The 16,391-nt window shown below is 36.3% G+C and overlaps 1 long non-coding RNA gene across 1 annotated transcript in view; it reads right to left on the reverse strand.

The window, feature by feature from the left end:
- Positions 1–7,670: 7,670 nt before the first annotated feature.
- Positions 7,671–16,391, reverse strand: part of LOC103882997 — a 68,082-nt gene continuing 59,361 nt past the window's right edge. The window contains exons 6-7 of the long non-coding RNA XR_004183229.1: positions 10,208–10,403; positions 7,671–7,751 (exon numbers count right to left, since the gene is read on the reverse strand). This is a non-coding gene — a long non-coding RNA (uncharacterized LOC103882997). The remainder of the gene's footprint in view (positions 7,752–10,207; positions 10,404–16,391) is intronic.

Consider the following 16,391-nt stretch of genomic DNA (forward strand, 5'->3'; position numbering starts at 1 on the left):
TCTAGGAGGCCAAAACTGTGGTGTCTGCAGAAGCCATGGCCTTGCTCGCAGCCACTTAATAATTAGGTGTCTTTTATGAATAAATCTAGGACAATTCATAGGGGAGAGGATCTAATCAAAGGGGAAGCACTTAGGGAACTTAGATTTTGGGAGGAAGCATTTAATTTTTTTCCCCAAATCTCTCAAACCAGGTGGTGATTCAAGGCATATCTCAATTCAGTGACCCTGACTATTCCTCAGTGAAGTACTGTGTCGTTAAGTCCTTGGTTCACTCCATTCACGGATGCTTAAAAATGTAGCTGGAAGAATGATTAATAACTTACAGTTTACTTTTAAAAGCCTGAAATGGAAAGTTGTGAATATATTTCTCAATGGAGATTATTTATCATATCCAGTCTTTTGTCATCTCAGCATTCGCTTCATCTCACTCTTTTAACTCAATGAACATTCATTAATTATAGTCTAGGTGCAAGACACTCTGCCGAGATGAATGGCATGTGGCCCCCTCACTTATCTGGAGAAAAAAAGATAGGCGTACATAAAATTAACTATAGTACAAGGCAGAATAGAGTATTGCACAATTTACAAAGTATTTTTACCTATTTGTTCAGTTTGAGCTTCACAAAAATCATTTGAATCATTTGAAGTAAGAAGAAAATCCAAAAATCCAGTCATGTTTTGATTCCTCCCTTTTCCTCGTTGAGAGCAGGAGCCAAGTCTGTCTTTGTCTCCTATTTTCCTCAGTGTACCTGAAACATAATAGCCATTCAGTGAATTTTCATTTAATAACTGAATGGATGAGTGTGTAAGTAAATTAATTAAAGGCAAAAAGGACAGGTATTGTCCGAGGTAGAGGTGATGAGAGAGCAACCTCAGGTGGGTCCCAGATTTCTGATTTCATTGACTTATGTAGGTGTTAAAGGATTTGGTGGAGTGAGATGATATAGAGCTTTGGAAATGTAGAATGGGAGGAGAAATAATTATTTTGAAACATTAGGGCTGTGATAATCAGTCAAGTGAAAAACAAGTATAGATGTCAGATGAAGAGCACGTGGTATAGATGTAGACTCGGAGATATCACTTGAAATCATGAGTGTGAGTAAGAGTATGAAACAAAGATAGATCCTTTGGGAATATTCCCTTACAGGCTGGGCACTATAACAAGAAAATACCTTTCAATGGAATTCCACTGCAGGTTGAATTTTATAAGACAAAAGGCCCTAAAGACTTTTTGGCCAGACTGTTTCTTGAGGCTTCAGATAGTAGCATGATGAAAATCAGCAACAAATGCAAAGTTTATAGAAGAAAAGAAAACCAGAATTAGAATAGGGTGAATAAAAAAATTACTAGGAAAAATATATTGCATATCTCTTTATTTCCTTTTTGGAACAGTCTATTGGAGAAGTAGAGGTTAGAGAAACAAAGAAAATAATCCATGCAGGTGCCATGAGGAGTGAAGAATAGCACCCAAGATCACTCCTGCTTTGTGTCAACCACAGTGAGGACCTAGACACACACTGATATACTCCTCATTAACCTCTGAAAAGTAGGTGTTATGATCCCTGTTTCCGGACTCTGAGAGGTAAGTGATGCCTGAGGACCCACAGCCCTAAGGAAGAAACGTCAAGCCTAGACCTCTCCAAAGTCCCAGTTCTTTCTACCACTCATTGAATGACTCCTTCAAGAGTCAGGATTTGTTATGACAATTCAGTACATAAAAGATGAGAGATGCAGTCAATCGAGAATTTGTTTAGATGGCAATGCCATTTATCAATTTCAGTGAGATATTGACAAGAGGTATATTTTAGTGGGTATGCATCAGTGCAGCAATTCTATTTGTTTATGGCTGAGCCTGACTGCTAGGTGGTCTGTCCTGATTGGCTGCTGCCATGTCATACCAGTTGTTAAGTATTTTGACTATTTCTTCTGGGAATCATGACCATCACATAAGGTACTGAGTCTAGAGCTATTTATCTTGATGTTGCTATTTATATGTTGTGCATAAACCTGAGCATCATTATCAATCGAGAAGATGCAGCTTTTATACACTGAAAATGGATACTTAAAATGAACTAGTCAACTCAAAAAGTATATTTTAAATATATATTATATGTGAGGCACTGTGCCTGGGTATACTATAATGAACAACATTAATATTGTTCCTTGCCCATAGGTTATAGTCTATGACAAATAGAGCATGAGAAGAGTCACAACAGTAGATACACAGATGCTGTTAAAACATAGAGAAAGGAAACTTCTAGAACAAATGATGTCTAACCCCTAAATGAAAAGCTAGTCAAATAAAGGAATGAAGTTGCTTGAGGGTAGGTGGAGTTGTTTCAGAAGCATAAACAGTATGTGCACAACCCTGAGGCAAGGTAGAATAGGATATTTTGAAGATGCAAAAGAAGTGCTGTGTAGATGGGTACTAGAGAAGGTAATAGGAAGTGATGACTCTCAAGGGTACGGAAATAAGCAAGATGAGATTCTGAAGAGCCTTACTCCTCAAGACCCTATGCTAAGGTGGTGAAAGTGGCTGAGGAGCAGAAATGACAGGATAGTACTATGGCTTCAGAGAGATTGGTGGAATTGTAGGATAATTTTGAGGGAGAAAACCGGATAGAGGGAGCTCGGCTAAGAAAATACTGTGGAAACCCTGTGGAGAAAAAAAATGACTGCCTGGAATAGGAGTGCGTCTTTGAGAATGAAAAAGGGGAATGGATGCTCATGATGTTTAGTAGTTAGAATTCATGGATTTTGGAAATTGATATTGTGATGGGTGAAGGAGCAAAAGGAATGAAATATAATGCACGGTTATAGTCCACGGTTTTTTCACTGAAAATGGGATCACAGGAATGACTGGTTTGGGACATGTTGCGTTTGAGTTGCTGTGGGATGCCTGTGGTGACACATAAATTTTTAAATTTCAAATAACTGTTGTTCTAGAATTTAAATTTAGCTGATATTCTTAGAATGTGTTAAGTTGTTCACGTAGTAATATATTTTAAAATGTTTCAGAACAAACAGCGTGCTGTATGTGTCTGATTTACTTTAATCTAAACCCAAGTGGTTTTTGCATATGAATTACCCTAGTTAGGAATCAATGCTCTGGAAGTAGTGCATAAAAACTATAAATATTATCAAAATTGTTATCAGGAGTATGTTAATTAGAAGAAAGAATGCTAGAAATAATTCAAATGTGTAGATAACTGAAAAACTCTGTGAAATAAAAGGTTTTAAAAATAAAAGCTTTATTTTTAAACTAAGGAAAGGGATAAGCTGATATAACCTTTCGTTAATATACCAATGTTGGTATTCTAAACACATCTGGAAATAAAGATCCATGTTCATTTTCTTTGTAAACAAAATACACACATATTATTAATGGCCATAGACTTAATATTCTTGGGAGAAGTATTAAAAATCTATTTAAGATTACAACTTTGTTGAATTCAGTAATAATGTAATTTAAGTGATAAGTTGCACTTGTCAAAAAATGTATATTAATAACTATAAACTGTTTTTCCAATTTGAATGCAGGACTGTTTATATTTTAGACTGAGTACTACACAGTTTTTAATCTTAAAGATAAATGAGAATATCTGATAACAGTATGGAGTGAAGAATCTGCATTCCTTTGTCTCCTGCCTTCTCCCCCATCCTTTACACTCAAACTAAGGAACCCAAAGACATTTGGCCTTTGGAGAGAAACAAGAATAATCCAGATGGGGATAATCATTCCTAGTTGGCAAAAGGAAACAAGCAGAAACAACACGACTCTCAGAAACTCAAAATTTCTCCCTTGGACTTCCAGTAGAATTTCATGTTAATCATCCTAGAGGCTTCCAGAGAAAGCTACAACATGTTTAATATTTTACAATCTTAAGTGTCAAAAGTTTGTCTACACCTAATGCAAATGATTAACTGACAGAATTATTGGAACTATTCTTTTTTTTTTCTTTTCCTCCAGGCAATGTGTTCTACTCAGGAAGGTGGCAGGCACTTAGGGACTGCTATTGAGCAGCTCCCCAGCTTGTTATTCAATGGATGGTAGGCAGTCAAAATGTGCTACTATCTGGGAAACTCCAAATAATGTGGAGCTGGGGAAGAATGCAAGAATGCAGGAAGAGGGCAGGTAGCAAAAATCACAGGAGACCAGGAATATCATCCCATGCACAGAAGACAGTAGTCTATGCATGGGATAATATATCGCTGTCCAGAAGGTTTCTGTCAGTGAAGAAAGAGGCCAGAAATAGCATGCCCTAGACTATACCATAAGTGATGCCACAGTGGGTTTCATAGAAAGATGAACTTACAATTCAAGAATTCAAGAAAACTTTACCTTGAAGTTTATTAACTGGGAAGACTGTGCACTTATTAAACTGTTGGTGTCATAGCCCAAAGCTACTTTAGATTTTATTTAAAAATGTCCTCAGAGCCTCTGGCGTGCTCTTCTAGCTTTCCTTCATGGAAGCAGATTTCCATTCGTTAATGTAATGTTTATCAAAATGCATGGTTTCCCATAAATTACCTCAGAATTTTCTAAAATAACTAGATGAATCTGAATTTCTCAGGTTAAGGCCCAGGAGTTTGCATTTTTATGGGGTTTTTAGTTTCTTAATAAACCACTACTTTAAAACACGATTGGCTTAATATATAGTAGGCTGTGCGGCTAGATCCAATGGCTTTGCACAGTTATACAAATATAGGCTATAGGTATAGGAATGTAAACGAAAGTGGTGTACATTCTTATCCTGCTTGTCAGTTTCATTAGATTTTTGAAGATGAAAATTTTTGAATGGTTTGAGCAATGTTTATGGTAATATTTAGGCCATAGTTCTTTGAAGAGTTTGAAGGTCCTTGTAAAACATATAAAATGTAATATATCTAATTACAAAAGAAGTGCCATTTAGAAGTAGCCACATTTTACAGTAAAACATTTTAGATCTTTTTAAACCCTTGTCTGCATATTATTATAATCTAAAAATATTATGCTTCTCCCCCAGGAGATTTTGATGTATCCTCCTGTAAAGGGGATAGGGTATGTTTTATTGAGCATTACTGCATTTAAAAAAGCGACAGTTTTTTTTTTTTTCTTTATGTTCAATAAAGAACAGGCTATATTTACTTTTAGGATTCTTATATTTCCCTAGACCTAGTTTTTCCCCTGATTGAGAACACCATCATTTGGAGAATGAGAGAGAAAAACTGGAAAATATACTCATTTATATACATTCTATTTTTTTCCAGGTAAATGTTGGTAATAAACACACATTAAGGACAATGTTTCTGCCCTGCCATTGAAGGTGTTATTCAGTTAGAATATTCTATGCCTACACTGATCAAATTCATAAGGTAGTTATTTAATTTTCTTTTCATTTTAATGAAGAGTATCTTAGTGGTAGAAACTACCTCTTCCTACTGAGTTAAAAGTATTGGCAGTAGAGCAAAGGCCATAGGCAGTTTGTATTTGATTGTTTTTGTTTTTTCTTATGTGAAAGAATTTCAGCAATTTTATCCCAGGTGGCTGCTGAATCTTGACTGTCCACGTTAAGCTCTGATTTCATTTTGGCCTAAAGAACAACATGAATTAAATGACATCCAGGTGTAGAAATGGTTACCACTCACTTGGGAGTTTGACAAGACTGAAAATTAGTTTCTGGACTTCACATATTTGCATTTCCTTCTTTCTGCTGAGCACAATAGTGCTGCTGCACTAAGGAAACCGGTAACATCTAATTTAGGAAGAGCTGGTGAATGGTATTCACACGAGCAGAATAAATTAAAATCTTCTTAATGAGATAGCCGCCAGACCTCAGAGGGAAGGTTTCCTGAACACTCCAAGTTTTGGACTTGGATGCTTGGGCTTGAGGCTTCAGCAAATTCTCACATTATGCATGTGGGGACCATGGTATCATATGCCTCATCACAATCTGACTAACACAATTTCATTTCATTAATGAAGATTTTTGGTGATCAATTCAGTTTTTGTCATTCCAGCTGTTTGCACTGATTTTTTTTTTTTACTATAGGCAGGAGGAGTTCCCTCTTACTGATAAGAGAGTCAGACTTGTAGTTCTATTTAGGCCTTCAGCTGATTGCATGAGGGCCACTCACATTAGGGAGGGAAATCTGATTTACACAGTCTGCCTATTTAAATGTTAATATCATCTTAAAATCTAAAACAATGTTTGACCAAATATCTGGATACCCCCGGCCCAGTCAAGTAAACACATAAAATTAATCATCACACCCATCAAGTCACAAATGACATAGATGAACCTTAAATGTACATTTGAAGTTAAAGAACCCAATTAGAAAAGACTATATACTATATGGTTCCGACTTTGTGACATTTTGGAAAAAGCAACACTGTAGAGACAGACAGTAGAAAAAACAGTGATTGTCCGAAGTTCTGCAGGAGGGGCTTAGGGTTTAATATGTGAAACATGGGGGATTAGGGGTGGTAAAAGTATTTGGTATTATACTGTAGTGGTTGATATATGAAATTGTGCATTTTTCAAAACTCATACAACTTTACAGCACCAAGATCATACCTTAATGTATATAATTCTATTTTACTTTATTATTTTAAAATTATTTATTTATTTTAGAGATGGGCACTCACTCTGTCACCCAGGCTAAAGTGCAGTGGCACAATCATAGCTAACTGTAACCTTGAACACCTGGGCTTAAGCAATCTGCTCACTTCAGCCTCTTGAGTAGCTAAGACTACAGGCATGTGCCACCACACCTGGCTAATTTTTAATTTTTTTTTTTTGTAGAGATAGGTCTCGCTATGTTGCCCAGGCTGATGCATCTATTTTTGTTGTTTCTAATTAAAATTATTTAGGAATTCACGGGATCCAGGATGGAATGCAGACTGTAATAAAAGATCTAATCACATCACAATTGAGAACACAATCTCACTGAAGAGGTGAGCTAAAATATAAGTGAGGAGTGTGCACGGATGCTGAATGTTTGCGAATGAGAGGATAAGTGAGTGAGGCTTGAAAACACACCACACTGAAAATTCTGCCACAGCAGCAGCTGCAGCCGCCAACAGCAGCGGTGTTAGTGAGCTAAGCAAGCACCGACTTCGTAGAAAACCAGAACACCGGCCATCTTGGAAAAGAGAAAAACAATGGCGTTACTTATTTAAAAAAAAAGAAAGAAAGAAAAGAAAAGAAAAAGAAAGAAAGAAAGCTATTTCTTCCCGGGAAAGGCTAGAAGTAGCTTTTCTGTCTTCTGGCTGGTGCCAAGTGGAATGACTGGCTTGGGAGAGGAGGAGGGGTTGTGTCAGCTGTGGTGCTTTGTTGTAAAAGGCAGCCTGACCTTTGCTACTGAGGAGAAAGATGGAGCCTGAGTCTCAAGCCTACCTTCTCTGTATCTTTGCCACATGGTACTGTATGCCTGCCAGCTAGAAGGAGGGTAAGGGATTTTTTTACAGTCTGAGAATGAGTGTGGGTGAGTGAGGCGGTATCTACATTCTCAACTTCAAGTCATTGCAGTTCCTTTTTCCCAGAAAACAAGGGGTTAGAGATTGCATTTCATGAAACTAACCAAAGTTCTGTCTACTGATGCAGCACAAGAGATGTAAAAAAAAAAAAAAAAAAAAAAAAGAGGAAAGACGTTCTTTAGGTTTTTTTATTGTATTTTATTTTTATTACTTTAGGGAAAACACTGACAAATGGTCAGAGCTCCTATCCTGATCTTTTCATCAAGGCGCCGTTCCTAATAATATGGTTCAACTGTGAATGTAGAAGCGGTGGTGGGGAGGGGGGAGAAAAAGAAAATTCTGGCGTTAGAGGATATAGAAAAATAAAAGTACAATTGTTACAAATAAAGAACTCAGACTTCAAAAACAAAAAAGTCACAACCCAAACAAACCGAAATTTAAATGATCAGAATTGGCAGCACAAAGAAAACGCCCTCTCCTGACTTATATTATGGCAGTCTGAATGCCCCCAGAAAATTGTGCCAAAGCGTTTAGAAAAACAAATATACAATAAAAGTAAACACACATGCACACAAAACAGCAAACTTCAGGTAACTGTTTTGGATTGCAAACAGGTTAAATTTAATGTTCGAACAATCTGATAAAATAACCATTGGAAAAAAACACATAATGACCTAAGTAATTTTGGAAATGAGTGAAGACTGTAAGATTTCACTTTATATTATCAATATAAGCTGGATAAAATCACCATTTTGTAGGTTATAAAGTTGTTTCCCATGGGGGGTACAAGCTAACAAATCTAAAACAATTCAAAAACAATCAATTCACAAATATTCCAACATCCTCTATACCTGCAATTTTTCTCCCATAGCAGATATAATCTTCCAATACAATGGATAACTGGTTTATTATGTTTATTGTTCATTGTTTCCCCTATCAGAATGTGAGCTCTACAGCCTCAGGCATCTTGGAACAGGATCATGGTAGGTTCTCAAATTTTGTTGAGTCATTTTGAATCTAATTGAACATGCTTTGTCAAATATTAATCTAATATCCACGGGAGACATTGCAGGAAAGTATGTTTAATGTACAACTTCAGAGCCAGCCAACCCAGGAATGAGACCTATCTCCAATACATACTTGTTCTGTAATCTTTGGAAAGTTACCTAAAATTCAGCAAGGGACAATACAATGGCATATGATTTAAAAAGTAGTTTCAAAATATCTTTTAATCCTCTCACTCCTGTGTCTTTACATGTTATTTTCTTTTGGAACTAAACTGGAATTGCTTTTCCGTACCAGTAATTTTAATGAGGCCAATGATAAGTCAGGTAGAAAAGAAATTCTATCATAGATTTTAAAAGATATATCTCTAAAGACTTTTTAAAAATTATTTTATTTACAAAAGAAGTATTTGAATAGGCCGGAGTCCCTGAAGCTGAAAAACATAGTGTTGTAGTTTACTTTACCTACATCTGAGTTTAGTCAGAGCAGTGTATCTGCAAAAGCAGAGTAACAAATAGACCAGCCATCAAGTTGATTTGTTGAATCAGCTTCCAAATTGAGATTTTTGGCCTCCTTATTTAGTATACATAGAGGATACAAGTAGTACTATGAAAATAATGGGCTTTCTTAAAATTGGGCTCATCTGGTATTGATTATCATAGATTAGGATGGGGGAAATAAAATACTAAATTCTAACGGGTAAAGTATTAGGAGAAAATGATTGATTCTCTACTAGTCACTACATACTGAAGATGAATGCCAAAAAATTTTATCTAATGTAGTTAAACTGTTTCTCTTAAAATCATAAATGTATCTGGAAAGGAGACTGCAAATATTTCAAAACAGTAGAAAAACCTATTTGAAATTTTTTCTAAACATCTAAGACATCCAGTCATATTAAGTACTGAGAAGCTATATTTGCTGAACTTTAAAAATAGAACTAAAAATCTATTGCTTGGGTCTGAATTAAATGATAACCACAACTGAAGCATATGGAAATGAAGTTTATAAATACAGGACTGAATATAAATTCTGTGTAATAAAACTTGATAAAAAGAGAAGAATTTTAGCAAAATATTAATTCATTATATTGTTTTATTTTCTTGCAAAGGTGAGTTGATGTTGCTGGCTATAACTCACATTACCAAAATGGTCTTTACATTATTCTGCCACGATTTGTTTTGCTTATCTTTGAATCTTCCAAGACCCTTGCCCTCTCTGATCAGCCCAACCATGACAGTAGCTTAGCACAAGATAATTTCAAAAGGTCATTTAACATAGATGATTATAATCCTGAATGATTTTGGCTTTAATTAGAATGATCCATGACATCACCATCCCTTAAGGGTTGTTTGACTAACAGCATCCCAGAGAGAAGCCACACTACAATCCAAATTCCTCAAATACTTCCCGAGTGCCCTGTATATTCCTCAGGCACTGAGACAGGAATTTGAGGTATAAAAATGAATAATATATTCTGTCTACCTTCTGGTTGCCTATGGTTTTGAAAAGGAAATAGAGATGCATATAAATAATAATATTACAGTATAATATACAACAAAGAATTGCATATAATGAATGTTATAGAGTGAAGAATGTTTCAAAAGTCAAGGAGTCATAAAATCTTCAAAGAGAAATTTAAGAGTTTTATGGCGATTAAGAGTTTTACAGCCAACAATCTGAAATGAGGCATTCCCGAAAATAAGAGGCATGGATAAGGCATAGGTGTATTTAGATACTTACCAGTGTTTTGATATTTCTTTACCATAAGGCCAGATAGAAAGCTAATACCCAAGATTCATATTTTTGCCACCCTAAAAAATATTCCTAGTTTGAAATCAGTCACTGAAGGTGTTTCAGCTTGTGGAGAAGAAGAGAGGATGATGATCAGATAATCATTTCAGAGAGAATGCTCTGGCAGCAGTGTGGATGACATATCCTAGGGAAGCACGATGGGAGCAGAGTTAGATCCGCTGTAATGGTATGGTGACAGGTGATGAGTGTTTGAACTAAAGCAATGAGAGTGGGGGTGGAGAGAAAGGATAAAACTTGAAATCAATATAAGAAATTAAACTGACAAGACTTAGAGATTAATTGGCTATGGGGGTTGGTTATATAGGGGAGAGAGTCTAGAGAGACTCTTGAGGACTTGGTTTATGTGAGGAATTCTCTTCTATTGCTAGTAACAGACACCAGAAATAACAATGACAAAAATAAGTAGTGCTTGATTTCTCTCTCTGATGATCCAAGTATGAAGGTAAGTATTCTAGGCCTCGATAATGGCAACGCAATGTCAACAGAGACACAAGCTCCTTCGATCACTTTGCTCCACCGTATGTTTTTTCTTGGACAATTTTTATTGTCCAAGATAGTTGCTGTAGCTCAAGTTTTATTTCCATATACAAGGCAGGGAGCCAGAAGTAAAAGGGCCCAGTCTTTTCTCTCCTTTTCATAAGGTTGACTAAATTCCCACCTAACAACAAGCACATACACCTATTTGTCAGAACTTAGTAACGTGGTCACACCTAGCAGCAATGTTGGCTGGGAAATATTTAATTTTTTCTGAATATTTTGCCACTCTAAACAGACTATTTGGAATTGGATTATTAAACAAGAAGGATAAATGATTATTAGATGGACAATTAACACTTCTTTTTTTTTTTTTTGCCATTTGAATATAAATACATTTAATTATTTCTCATAGTATTAATTATTTTTGAATACAGAAAGACCCGAGGATATTTAGAATGCTTGTTTTTAGAAATATAATACCCATGGAGGTATTTAGCTCTCCTCTGAGAGTTTAAACATCTCATTTTTTTTTTAATTAATTTATTATTATTATACTTTTCTTAAGTTGTAGGTACATGTGCATAACGTGCAGGTTTGTTACATATGTATACTTGTGCCATGTTGGTCTAAGCTGCACCTATCAACTCGTCATTTACATCAGGTATAACTCCCAATGCAATCCCTCCCCTCCCTCCCCATGATAGGCCCTGGTGTGTGATGTTCCCCTTCCTGAGTCCAAGTGATCTCATTGTTCAGTTCCCTACCTATGAGTGAGAACATGCGTGTTTGGTTTTCTGTTCTGTGATAGTTTGCTAAGAATGATGGTTTCAGCTGCATCCATGTCCCTACAAAGGATGCAACTCATCCTTTTATGGCTGCATAGTATTCCATGGTGTATATGTGCCACATTTTTTAATCCAATCTGTCACTGATGGACATTTGGGCTGATTCCAAGTTCTTTGCTATTAGAATAGTGCCGCAATAAAATATATGTGTGCATGTGTCTTTATAGCAGCATAATTTATAATCCTTTTGGGTATATCCCTCAGTAATGGGATGGCTGGGTCATATGGTACATCTAGTTCTAGATCCTTGAGGAATCGCCATACTGTTTTCTCCAATGGTTGAACTAGTTTACAATCCCACCAACAGTGTAAAAGTGTTCCTATTTCTCCACATCCCTCTCCAGCACCTGTTGTTTCCTGACTTTTAATGATCACCATTCTAACTGGTGTGAGATGGTATCTCATTGTGGTTTTGATTTGCATTTCTCTGATGGCCAGTGATGATGAGCATTTTTCATGTGTCTGTTGGCTGTATGAATGTCTTCTTTTGAGAAAATGTCTGTTCATATCCTTTGCCCACTTTTGATGGGGGTTGTTTGTTTTTTTTCTTGTAAATTTGTTTGGAGTTCTTAGTAGGTTCTGGATATTAGCTCTTGTCAGATGAGTAGATTGCAAAAATTTTCTCCCATTCTGTAGGTGGTTGCCTGTTCACTCTGATGGTAGCGTTTCTTTTTGCTGTGCAGAAGCTCTTAGTTTAATTAGATCCCATTTGTCAATTTTAGCTTTTGCTGCCATTGCTTTTTGGTGTTTTAGACATGAAGTTCTTTTGCCCATGCCTAAGTGTCCTGAATGGTACTACTTAGGTTTTCCTCTAGGATTTTTATGGTATTAGGGTCTACGACAAGTCTCTAATCCATCTTGAATTAATTTTCGTATAAGGAGTAAGGAAAGGATCCAGTTTCAGCTTTCTACTTATGGCTAGCCATAATTTTCCCAGCACTATTTATTAAATAGGGAATCCTTTTCCCATTTCTTGTTTCTCTCAGGTTTGTCAAAGATCAGATGGCTGTAGATGTGTGGTATTATTTCTGAGGACTCTGTTCTGTTCCATTGGTCTATATTCTGTTTTCGTACCAGTACCATGCTGTTTTGGTTACTGTAGCCTTGTAGTATAGTTTGAAGTCAGAGCGGATGCCTCCAGCTTTGTTCTTTTGACTTAGGATTGTCTTGAGATGCGTGGCTCTTTTTGGTTCCATATGAACTTTAAAGCAAGTTTTTTTTCCAATTCTGTGAAGAAACTCAACTGGTAGCTTGATGGGGATGGCATTGAATCTATAAGTTACCTGTAAGCAGTATGGCCATTTTCAATGATATTGATTCTCCTATCCATGAGCATGGTATGTTTTCCATTTGTTTGTGTCCCTTTTATTTCACTGAGCAGTGGTTTCAGGTTCCTCCTTGAAGAGGACCTTACATCCCTTGTGTTGGGACTCCTAGGTATTTTATCTCTTTGAAGCAATTGTGAATGGGAGTTCATTCATGATTCGGCTTCTGTTTGTCTGTTATTGGTGTATAAGAATGCTTGTGATTTTTGCACCTTGTTTTGTATCCTGAGACTTTGCTGAAGTTGCTTATCAGCTTTAAGGAGATTTTGGCTGAGACAATGGGGTTTTCTAAATATACAATCATGTCATCTGCAAACAGGGACAATTTGACTTCTTTCTTTTCCTAACTGAATTTTGATTTCTCTGCCTAATTGGGTTCAGCCAGAACTTCCAACATGTTGAATAGGAGTGGTGAGAGAGGGCATCCCTGTCTTGTGCCAGTTTTCAAAGGGAATTTTTCCAGTTTTTGCCCATTCAGTATGATATTGGCTGTGGGGTTTGTCATAAATAGCTCTTTTATTATTTTGAGGTAATGCTCCATCAATACCTAATTTATTGAGCGCTTTAGCATGAAGGGCTGCTGGAATTTTGTCAAAAGCCTTTTCTGCACTCCATTGAGATAATCATGTGTAATTTTGGTTCTTGGTTCTGCTTATATGCTGGATTATGTTTATTGATTTTATGTATCGTTGAACCAGCCTGCATCCCAGGGATGAAGCCCACTTGATCATGGTGGATAAGCTTTTGATGTGTTGTTGAACTGGCTCTGCCAGTATTTTATTGAGGATTTTTGCATCGATGTTCATCAGGGATATTGGTCTAAAATTCTCCTTTTTTGTTGAATTAACACTTCTTTAACAGATATTTTATGACTGATAAGAAAAAGTATATTAATGGAATATAGGTGTGAGATAGAGAAGGGGTACGTAGGAATTAATGTGTTTACTTATGGGTGTTTCGATTTGGTAGAGTGTTGGTCTTATGGAATATACAGTTGATATTGGTTAAATGTACAAATATCCAATGGATGAATCAACTGGGTTTAAGAGGAAAAGCAGAGTTACCTATGTTAACTTTGGAGTTATCTGACAGTATGAAGATGTTGAAGATAAGCGAAATATTCCTGTTCTCATCGATTGTATTAAAGCTGAAGACAGCCATGAATTGTAATAATGGAGTCAGATGTAGTTCACCATATTTAACTAAATTTTTACACCTCCAAGATGAGTTGTTTTTATTGGATTTGAAGTATAATAAGCAATACATAGAATATTCTCAAACACAAGCCAAGCTGAGATCAGTAATGTCCTCTGCTCTTAGGAAGCTGTCATCACTATGATCTTGGGTGAAACAAGATTCCTCCAGCTCTTTCTTTTCAGGAAGAGTAGAATATTTACACATGCCTATATATATGTACATATATATGTATGTGTATATATAAATACATATATGTATGTATATATAATACACACATAAAAAATGTATACATGTTTTGGAGATACATGTGATATTTTGACACATGTATACAATGTGTAATAATTCAATCAGGATAATCAGGGTCTCCATCACCTCATTTATCCTGTGTTCATGTTGGGAACATTACAAATCTTCTATTCTAGCTATTTTAAGATATATGATAAATTACTGATAACTACAATATCCATATTTTGCTGTTGATTACTAGAAGTTATTCCTTGTATCTAACTGTATTTTTGTGCCCCTTAACAAACCCCTCTTTGTCCCCACTTCCCAGCCTCTGGTTACCCTCTGTATTAGTCTATTCTCATACTGTTATAAAGAAATACTGGAGACTCAGTATTTTATAAAGAAAAGAGGTTTAACTGGCTTATGGTTCCACAGGCTGTACAGGAAACATGACTGGGGAGGCCTTAGGAAACTTAAAATCATGGCAGAAGGGGAAGCAGGCACATCATACATGGCCGGAGCAGGAGGAAGAGAGAGTGAAGAGGGAAGTGTTACACACTTTGAAAACAATCAAATATCCTGAGAACTCAGTATCACAAGAACAGCAAGGGGGAAATCCAACCCCGTGATCCAATCACCTCCCACCAGGCCCCTCCTCCAATATTGAGAATTACAATTCGATATGAGATTTGGGTGGGGACACAAATTCAAACCGTATCACCTCCATTCTATTCTCTACCTTCATAAGATTTGCTTTTTAGGCTGGGCATAGTGGCTCACGCCTGTAAACCCAGCACTTTGGGAGGTGGAGGCAGGTGGATCACCTGAGGTTAGGAGTTCGAGGTCAGCCTGGCCAACATAGCGAAACTCCATCTCTGCTAAAAATACAAAAATTAGCCTGGTGTGGTGGTGCGTGCCTGTAATCCCAGCTACTTGGAAGGCTGAGGCAGGACAATCGCTTGAACCTAGGAGGTGGTGTTTGCAGTGAGCCGAGATTGAGCCATTGCACTCCAGCCTGGATGACAAAAGCAAAACTTCATCTCAAAAAAAAAAAAAAAAAAATCCACTTTTTAGCTTCCACATATGAGTAAGAACATTCAGTGTTTTTCTTTCTGTAACTGGTTGATTTTACTTAATATTATGACCTCCAGTTCCATTCATGTTGCTACAAATTACAGGATTTTATTCTTTTGTGGCTGAATAATGTTCAACTCTGAAAAAAATTCAATGGTATTCAACTCTGAAAAAAATTCAATTCAGTTCTGTATATATAGACAGTTCTGTATATATACACACATATATACAGTTCTGTATATATATATACGGTTCTATATATATAGTTGTGTGTATACATATCTATATATACAGTTCTGTGTGTGTATATATATACACACACAGCTGAATTTATATATATATGTACAGTTCTGTGTGTGTATATATATAACTTCAGCTGTGTGTGTGTATGTGTGTGTGTGTGTGTGCGCGCGCGCGCGAGTGTGTGTATATATATATATACACCACATTTTATTTATTCATTTGCTGGTGGACACTTAGTTGATTCTATATATTGACTATTGTGAATAGTGCTGTGATACGTATGGGAGTGCAGATTTCTCTTCAATATACCAATTTCCTCTCTTTTGGACATATGCGTTGTGATTGCTGGGTCACAAGGTAGCTCAATTTTTAGTTTTTTGAGGAACTTCCATACTTTTTTCCATAATGGCTGTAAATTCCCACCAGTAGTTGTATGAGTGTTCCCTTTCCTCCTCATACTTGTCACCATTTGTGATTTTTTAATCTGTTTATAATACCACTCTAACTGAAGTACAATGATATCCCATTGTGGTTTTTAGTTGCATTTCCCTGATGATCAGTGATGTTGAGTCGTCTTTTTTTTTTTTTTGTCTATATTTGTTGGCCATTTGTAAGTCTCCATTTGAGAAATGTCAATTCTGATCTTTTCCCCATTTTTGGATCATATTATTATTACTATTTTGCTATTGGGTTGTTTGAATTCCTTATTTATTCTATGGGTAT

Source organism: Papio anubis, chromosome 4 (genome assembly GCF_008728515.1).
Source record: "Papio anubis isolate 15944 chromosome 4, Panubis1.0, whole genome shotgun sequence".
NCBI lineage: Eukaryota > Metazoa > Chordata > Mammalia > Primates > Cercopithecidae > Papio > Papio anubis.